The following is a 9,711-nucleotide window of genomic DNA, read 5'->3' as shown; positions in this document are numbered from 1 at the left end:
CCAGGTATATAAAAACTGAGAGACTTCATTGCTAGTATACCTACCTTACAAGAAATAGGAAGTTTTTTAGGCTGATATCAAGTGACCCCAGATATTAGTTCAAATCCATACAAAAAAACCCAAAGGACAAAGGTAAAGGTAATTGTTGGAGGAGGTCATCAAGATGTGATCATTGGTTGACCCGAAAGCTGGACCCAGGCAATTAGAGGCTCCTTATCCCCCCATTACCCGAGTCAGTGGAATATGTATTCTAGCCACCATTCCCACACTAGGTGCCATTTCAAGAACATAGCCTTGAGAGAGTAATGCTGAATTGTTGAGACCACCTGGACTGAATATGTGACTGAACCCTGTTAAGGCCTCTATGTAAACTTTTAAGATTCTGGTGGGTGGATGCAGAGATTTACTTAGCTTGCAACCACCCAAGACAAGCCTCGTATGTAAGTTCCCTTGCTTATTAAAACTGCCACCTACAAATCTGGAGTGGTCTGCCTCTTTCATTGGCATCTCCTTACCCTCCGTGTAAGGGGGCCAATTTCAGATTTCACCTGGGGAACTCCTGAGGTTACAAACCAACAGTAGTTGTATAATTATTAAAGATAATATAAATGCATATTTCTTCTCTTAACCAGTTTATATATTAACTGTAGAAAATGATATGTCTATAGTGTATTGTTGGGCCTATAACATATAGAAATGTAATATATTTTCCAATAATAGCACAAAGGAGGTGGGTGGAACAAAGATGTATTGGGCTAAGGAAATGATTCCAGATGGTAACTCAGATCTACCAGAACAAATAAAGAGAATCAAAAATGATAAAAATAAGGTTAATATAACAGAAGGTATAAATATATACTTTTTCTCCTTTCTTTTCTTAGCTCCTGTAAAAGTCATAAAATTATATAAAGTAATATAATAATGTATTATTAGTTTGTAACATTTATAGATATAATATGTGTAACAGGAATATCACAAAAAGGGGCAAAAGGAAATAGAAGTATATAGGAATGTTTTATATCTCACTGGAAATAGTATAAATCTGAAGCTGAATTTTTTTATAAAGGATATATTTCTTTTTAAAAAATTAATTAATTAATTTTATTTTTGGCTGCATTGGGTCTTCGCTGTTGCACGTGGGCTTTCTCTAGTTGTGGTGAGCAGGGGTTACTCTTTGTTGTGGTGAGTGGGCTTCTCATTGCAGTGGTTTCTCTTGTTGCAGAGCATGGGCTTTAGGCGCGCGGGTGTCAGTAGTTGTGGCACATGAGCTCAGTAGTTGTGGCACGCACTCTAGAGCCTGTGCTCCACAACAAGAGAAGCCACCGCAATGAGAAGTCAAAGCACAGCAGTGAAGTAGCCCCTGCTTGCCGCAACTAGAGAAAGCCCACGCGCAGCAATGAAGACCCAGCACAGCCCCCAAAAAAAGACATGAATGGTAAACCCTAGAGCTGCCATTAGGGAAATAAATGTGAAAAAATCATTAAAGAAGTTAAAATACTACATTAGGAAAATATTCACTTAATGCAAAAGAAAGCAGTAAAGTTGGAATAGAGGAACATAAATGAAAAAAAGTAAAATACAAACATACATTTAACTCTATCAACAGTAACAGTAAATGTGAATGGATTAAACAATGCAAAAGATAAAATTTGTCACACTGGGTAAAAAAAAACAAGATCCAACTGTTACTGTCTAGAGGAGACATACTTTTTTGGGGGCGGGGCGAGCCATCTTAGTTCCCCGACCAGGGATTGAACCTGTGCCCCTTGCAGTGGAAGCAAGAAGTCCTAACCACTGGACCGCCAGGGAATTCCCAGGAGACACGCTTTAGATTCAAAGATATAAATAGGCTGAAAAAGATATATCATGTAAACAGCAACCACAAGAGAGCTGAAATGGCTATACTAATATCAGACATAATAGACTTGAAAACAAAAAAATGTTATTACAGATAAAGAGGGACATTCTATAATGATAAAGGGGTCAATTCATCAAGAAGATATAACAATTATAAAATATATGCACTTAGTAAAGAAGCACAAATATACGTGAAGGAAAAACTTACAGGAATGTAGGGAGAGATGGACAATTCAATAATTTTTGAGACTTCAATACCCCATTTTCAATAATGGATAGAATAAGTAGGCAGAAGATCAACACAGAAATAGAAAAATCTAACAACACTATAAACCAAATAGATCTAAGAGACACATCCCACTCTTAGAATCCTCCACCCAACAAGAATGTACATTCTTCTCAAGTGTACATGGAACATTCTCTAGAATGGACCAAATGATAGGCCATAAAACAAACCTCAATAAATTTAAAAGGACAGAAAGAATACAAAGTATGTTCTTTAGCTACAGTGGAATGAAATTAGAAATCAATAACAGAAGAAAAACTGGAAAATTTATAAATATATGGAAATTAAACAACATACTCTAAAACAATCAATGAATCAAAGTCAAATGGAAAATAAGAAAATACTTTGAAATGAATGAAATGAAGACACAACATACCAAAACTTATGAGATGCAGCAAAAGCAGTGCTTAGTGGGAAATTTATAGCTTTAAACCTGTACATTAAAAAAAGAAAAATCTCAAATTAATCACCTAAATTTCTACTTCAACACACTGGAAAAGTGTCTTTCCCAACTAAACCTAAAGCAAGCAGAAGGAAGGGAATAATAAAGATTAGAGGGGAAATTAATGAAAGAGAGAACAGAAAAACAATAGAGAAAAATCAATGAAACCAGAGCTGGTTCTTTGAAAAGATCAATAAAATTGGTGCTAGATTGACTAAATAAATAAATAGCAAGAGAGAGAGGACTCAAATTACTAGACTCAGAAATGAATAGGGAAGTCCCTGGCTGTCCAGTGGTTAGAACTCGGCACTTTTACTGCAGGGCCTGGGTTCAGTCCCTGATTGGGGAACTAAGATTCCACAAGCTATGCGGTGTGGCCAAAAAAAGAAAAAAAAAAGAAGAAAGCAGGGGACATTACTGATGATCTTATAAAGATAAAAAGGATTATAAATGAATACCATGAATAACTGTAAAAGAAATTAAAGATTAAAATGAATGGAAAAACATCCTGTGTTCACTGATTAGAAGATTAACATTGGGCTTCCCTGGTGGCGCTGTGGTTGAGAGTCCGCCGGCAGATGCAGGGGACACGGGTTCGTGCCCCGGTCCAGGAAGATCCCACATGCCGTGGAGCAGCCGGGCCCGTGAGCCATGGCCACTGAGCCTGCACATCCGGAGCCTGTGCTCTGCAATGGGAGAGGCCACAACAGTGAGAGGCCTGCGTACCGCAAGAAAAAAAAAAGATTAACATTAATTTTTAAAATTACTTTATTTATTTTGGCCACGTCGCCATGAGGCTTGCAGGGTATTAATTCCCTGACCAGGGATTGAACCCAGACCCTCAGCAGTGAAAGTGTGGAGTCTTAACCACCAGACTGCCAGGGAATTTGCGATATTAATTAATATTATTTAGATGTCAGTGCTCCCTAAGTTGATCTACAGATTCAATGCAATCTCTATCAAAATTCCAGGTGATTTATTTGTAGAAATTGACAAGCTGACTCAAACATTCATAAGGAATTCATAAGGAATTGCAGGAGATCCAGAATATCCAAAACAATAGGAGGGCTCACACTTCCTGTTTTCAAAACTTTCTACAAAGCAACAGTAATCAAGACCTTGTGGTACTGGCATAAAAATAGATATATAGATAAATGGAATAGAATTGAGAGTCCAGAAACAAGTCCATCTGTCTATGGTCAACTGATATTTTTACAAGACTGCCAAGAACATTCAACGGTCTTTTCAATAGTGTTAGGTCACTGGATAGCCACAGGCCAAAGAATGAAACCAAACCCTTATCTCATGCCATACACAAAAATTAACTCAAATTGGATCAAAAACCTAAATGTAAGCGCTAAAACTATAAAACTCTTGGAAACATAGGGGTAAATCTCTATGACTTCAGATTTATTTATCAGATTTATGTATTCTCAGATGTGATGCCAAAAGCATGAATAACAAAAGAAAAATGGTTAAATGGTACTTCATCAAAATTAAAACCTTTTGTGCTTCAAAGAATACCAGCAAGAAAGTAAAAAGACAACCCACAGATTGGGAGAAAATATTTGCAAATTATATATCTGATATGGGCCTGGTATCCAGAAAATATAAAGAACTCTTACAACTGAACAACCCAAAGTCAAAAAACCCAATTAAAAAATGGGTAAAGGACTTGAATAGACATTTCTCCAAAGATGACATACAGATGGCTAACAAGCACATGTAAAGATGGTCATCAATAGTCATTAGGGAAGTACAAATCCAAGCCATGATGAGATACCACTTCACAGCTACTAGGATTGCTATTTAAAAAAAAGGGAAATAAGTGCTGGTGGTGTGGAGAAATTGGAGCCCTCTTACATTGCTGGCAGGAATATAAAATGGCACAGCTGCTGTGGAAAACAGTTTGCCAGTTCTTCAAAAAGTTAAAGATAGCATCACCAGGGACTTGCCTGGTGGCACAGTGGTTAAGAATCTGCCTGCCAATGCAGGGGACACGGATTCGAGCCCTGGTCCGGGAAGATCCCACATGCCATGGAGCACCTAAGCCCATGTGCCACAACTACTGAAGCCTGCGCTCTAGAGCCCGCACGCCTAGAGCCCGTGCTCCACAACAAGAGAAGCCACCGCAATGAGAAGCCCGTGCACCGCAAGGAAGAGTAGCCCTTGCTCACCACAAGTTGAGAAAGCCCGCGTGCAGCAACGAAGAACCAACGCGGCCAAAAATAAATTAAAAAGAAAAAAAAGATAGCATTACCATATGACCCAGCAATTCTACTCCTAGGTGAATACTCAAAAGAATTGAAAAACAGGTACTCAGAGATATGTACACATTTTCAGAGCAGCCCTATTCACAATTGCCAAAAGGTAGAAAATAAAGTGTCCATCAACAGATGAATGGATAATAAATTGTGGTATATACATACAATGGAATATCATTCAGCCTCAAAAAGGAAGTTCTGATACATACTACAATGTGAATGAACCTTGAAAACATTATGTTAAGTGAAAGCCAGACACAAAAGACTACATATTATATGATTCTATTTATATGACGTATCTAGAATAGCTAAATCCACAGAAACGGAATGCATAGTGGTGGTTGCCAGGAGATGCTGGGAGGAGAGAATGAGAAGCATTTGCTTAATGGGTATGAGGCTTCTGGGGTGATGAAAATGTTTGGGAATTTTATAGAGGTAATGTCACTGAACTGTTCCTTTTAAACCGGTTAATTTCTTGTTATGTGAATTTCACTTCAGTTAAAAAAAAAGTTTTAAAAAAGGTAAAACAGGGCTTCCCTGGTGGCGCAGTGGTTGAGAGTCCGCCTGCCGATGCAGGGGACACGGGTTCGTGCCCCGGTCCGGGAGGACCCCACGTGCCGCGGAGCGGCTGGGCCCGTGAGCCATGGCCGCTGGGCCTGCGCGTCCGGAGCCTGTGCTCCGCAACGGGAGAGGCCACAGCAGCGAGAGGCTCGTGTACTGCAAAAAAATAAAATAAAAAAGGTCAAAGAGTTGCCATATAACTTAGCATTTCCACTTCAAGGTGTCTCCCCAAGAGAAATGAAGATGCACATCCACACAAAAATGTGTGTACACGAATGTATCGTTACTCATAATAAACAAAATGTGGAAACAACCCAAAGTCCATCAATTGATGAATGGATAAACAAAATATAGTATAACCATAAAGTGGAATATTATTCAGCCCCCTTGAGGAATGTATTGATATACTCTACAACATGGATGAACATTGAGAGCATGTTCAGTGAAAGCAGGCAGTCACCAAAGGCCACATATTATATGATTCCAATGATATGAAATGTCCAGAAGAGGCAAATATGTAGAGACAGGAGATTACTGGTTGCCTGGGGGGATGGGGAGTGACTGCTAATGGGTATGCTTTTCTTTCTATTATTTTTAATTAGCAAATTTTTTAAAATTTTAAAAAATTAAAAAAAAATTTTATTGGAGTATAGTTGATTTACAATGTTGTGTTAGTTTCAGGTGTAGGGTATTGCTTTTCTTTTTGAAGTATTGAAAAATTTCTGAAATTAGATAGTGGTGATGGTTGCACAACCTTGTGAATATACTAAAAGCCACTCAAGTGCATATTTTAAAATGGTGAATTATATGATATGTGAATTATATCTCAATAAAGCTGTTACAAAGAAGAGTACATGGGAGAGAAACAAAAGACATTAAGTACACATTACTCTTGGTTGGGCGAGAGGGAAGGAGAGATAAATAGCTAAAGAGGAAGATCAATGGAAAAAAAGCAAGGGAGTGATTACCATAAAAATCAGCATAGTGGTTACCTGTGTGTGTCATCTGGAGAATCTGGATAATGTGATGGGCTGCTTTTTTTTTTTTTTTTTTGTGGTACACGGGCCTCTCACCGCTGTGGCCTCTCCCATTGCGGAGCACAGGCTCCAGACGCGCAGGCTCAAGCGGCCATGGCTCACGGGCCCAGCCGCTCCACGGCATGTGGGATCTTCCCGGACCGGGGCACGAACCCGCGTCCCCTGCATCGGCAGGCGGACTCTCAACCACTGCGCCATCAGGGAAGCCCTGTGATGGGCTTCTTGAGTGTTGTCAGTTTTGTATTTCTTGACCTGGGTGGTGGTTATGCAAGGGGTTCCTATGTAAGTACTTGTTATACTGCAAAGTTGTGTTTTATGCACTTTTCTCTATGTGCCTCTCTCCATCTCACTAAGTGGTACCACTTTCCACCTGGTTGCTCAGGTCAAAAATCTTGGAGTCACCTTGACTCTTCTCTCTATCTTACACCTCATATCTAACCTGCCAAGACAACTTGTCAGTTTTACCTTCAAACTACATTCAGAATCTGACCCCTTCTCACCACCACCTGGTTTGAGGCACTTACCATCTCTCACCTGGACAGCCTTTTTTTTTTTTTTTTTCTGGCTGCATTGGGTCTTCATTGCTCTGTGCTGCCTTTCTCAAGTTGTGGTGAGCAGAGGCTACTCTTCATTGCAGTGTGCAGGCTTCTCATTGCAGTGGCTTCTCTTGTTGCAGAGCACAGGCTCTAGGTGCATGGGCTTCAGTAGTTGCAGCATGCTGGCTCAGTAGTTGTGGCTCGTGGGCTCTAGCACGCAGGCTCAGTAGTTGTGGCACACAGGCTTAGTTGCTCTGCAGCATGTGGGATCTTCCCAGACCCGGGCTCAAACCCACGTCCCCTGCATTGGCAGGTGGATTCTTATCCACTGCGCCACCAGTGAAGTCCTAACAGCAGTAGCCTTCTAACTGACCTGCTTCATCCCTTGACCCTCCTGCCCCGGTTTATTTTCTACATAGCAACCAGTTTCTTTTTTTTCTCCTTTGATTTGAAGGTGTTTCTTAATGAGATATAATCACATACAATGAAATGCACATACATGTACAGTCCAGTGAGTTTGGACAAATGTAGACACCTGTGTAACAAACACCCCGGTTAAGATATAAAACATTTCCATTATCCCCCATAAGTTCCAGAAGGATCCTTTTTAAAGCCAGTGTTAGATCATGTTAGTCCTCTGCTCAGAACCTCCCAGTGACCCTCCATGTCACTGAGAATAAAAACTCAAGTTCTGGGCTTCCCTGGTGGTGCAGTGGTTGAGAATCTGCCTGCTGATGCAGGGGACACGGGTTCGAGCCCTAGTCTGGGAGAATCCCACATGCCATGGAGCAACTAGGCCCGTGAGCCACAACTACTGAGCCTGCGCATCTGGAGCCTGTGCTCCACAAGAAGAGAGGCCACGATAGTGAGAGGCCCACACACCGTGATGAAGAGTGGCTCCTGCTTGCCACAACTAGAGAAAGCCCTCGCACAGAAACGAAGACCCAACACAGTAAAAATAAATAAATTAATAAACTCCTACCCCCAACATCTTCTTAAAAAAAACAACAACTCAAGTTCTTACAATGGCTCATAAAGCTGTACATAGCCTGCCCTTGCCCCCCCCATTACTTTTCTTATCTAATCTTAGAGTTCTTTCCTCTTCCTTCAGTCCACTCTGTACAGGCTCCCAAAACAGATAATTACATTTCTTCCTCACTGTTCCTAGGACACGTCAGGCACTTTCCTGCCTCAGGGCCTTTGCACTTGGTGTTGTCTGGAATGCTCTTCTCCCAGATATCTGCTTCATTTAGGTCTCTGCTCAATGTCACCTTATCAGAAGAGGCCTCCCTGACCATCTTATATAAAATAACATGCCCCCCCACCCCGCACTCTCATCCCCTTATCTTGCTTCATTGTTCTTCATAGCACTTAGCTCAATCTATTATATATCATGCATGTATAATTCTGTTACTCTCTCTCATGTAAGTTCTAGAGTGCAGGGACTTGAATGCTTTTGCTTTGGCTGTATCTCCAGTGCTTAAATCAATGTCTGGCATATAGTGGGTGCTCAAAAACTATTTATTAAATGAATGTCCACAGCCTCCAGTCTAGTCCAGTCTGCCATCACATCTCCTGGACTAGTGCACGAGCCTCCTAACTGATCTCCCTGTCTTGTGTCCGGTCTCCACGATCCGTTTCCCACACTGCAGAATTATCTTTTTAAAATTCAGATCTGATCATCTCACTTAATTTCTTAAAATCCTTTGATGGCATCCCTTTGCCCTTCTGATAAAGTCCAGAGTTCTTAACATGACTTGCAAGGTGGCTGACTTGGCCCTGACTACCATCTGTCTTTTTCTTCCAGCATCCTGGTCTGCTTCGAGTTCTTAGCTGAAGCCTGTCTCTCACTTCAGGTCCTTGGTATATACTAACCCTCTGACCGTGATACTCTTCCTACCACCCCCCTTTCCGGTCTCAATTTGAGGGTCATCTCCTAGGGGAGCCTCCTCTGAGCTCTCAGACCAGGTTATAGTGCCTTCAGAGTCCAGCTGCAACTCATCTCTGCTGGCATGCTTTCTTTCCCCCCCATGTGTGTATGTATATATATATAATTTTTTTTTTTGCCATTCCACAAGGCTTGCAGGATCTCAGTTCCCCAACTAGGGACTGAACTCGGACCACGGCAGTGGAAGCCCGGAGTCTTAACCTCTAGGCCACTCCCTCCATATTTAATTTTTTTAAATGTGTAGGAATAACTATTTAGTTTTCACCTATGAAATGAAGTTGCAGCATTTAATTAAAGGTGATAAAAATATTTCTTTAAAAAATTTAATCATAAACTTTGTAAACATGAAAAATACCTTGAGTACACCACTGATTTTTGCTACTCATTGTCCTGTTTCTTTCCATGACACTTTTTGTGTGTGTGTGTGGTATGCAGGCCTCTCACTACTGTGGCTTCTCCCGTTGCAGAGCACAGGCTCTGGACGCGCAGGCCTAGCAGCCATGGCTCACGGGCCTAGCAGCTCCGCAGCATGTGGGATCCTCCAGGACCAGGGCACGAACCCATATCCCCTGCATCGGCAGGCTGACTCCCAACCACTGCGCCATCAGGGAAGCCCCATGACACTTTTTAGAACACTGTCTTCCTTTGCGTTCCACCTCAGTGTAAGCTTGTCTTTCTCCATCTGTCTCTACAACTTTCTCTTTACTGTTCTGCTGTTTTTTTGGTCTCATCTCTTAAATGCTGTTTTCTGTGTGATGCTTTCTTTAGCCCTTTTCCCAC

Source organism: Kogia breviceps, chromosome X (assembly GCF_026419965.1).
Source record: "Kogia breviceps isolate mKogBre1 chromosome X, mKogBre1 haplotype 1, whole genome shotgun sequence".
Classification (NCBI taxonomy): domain Eukaryota; kingdom Metazoa; phylum Chordata; class Mammalia; order Artiodactyla; family Physeteridae; genus Kogia; species Kogia breviceps.
The sequence above is the reverse complement of the archived record's forward strand: the minus strand, read 5'-3'. Positions refer to the sequence as shown.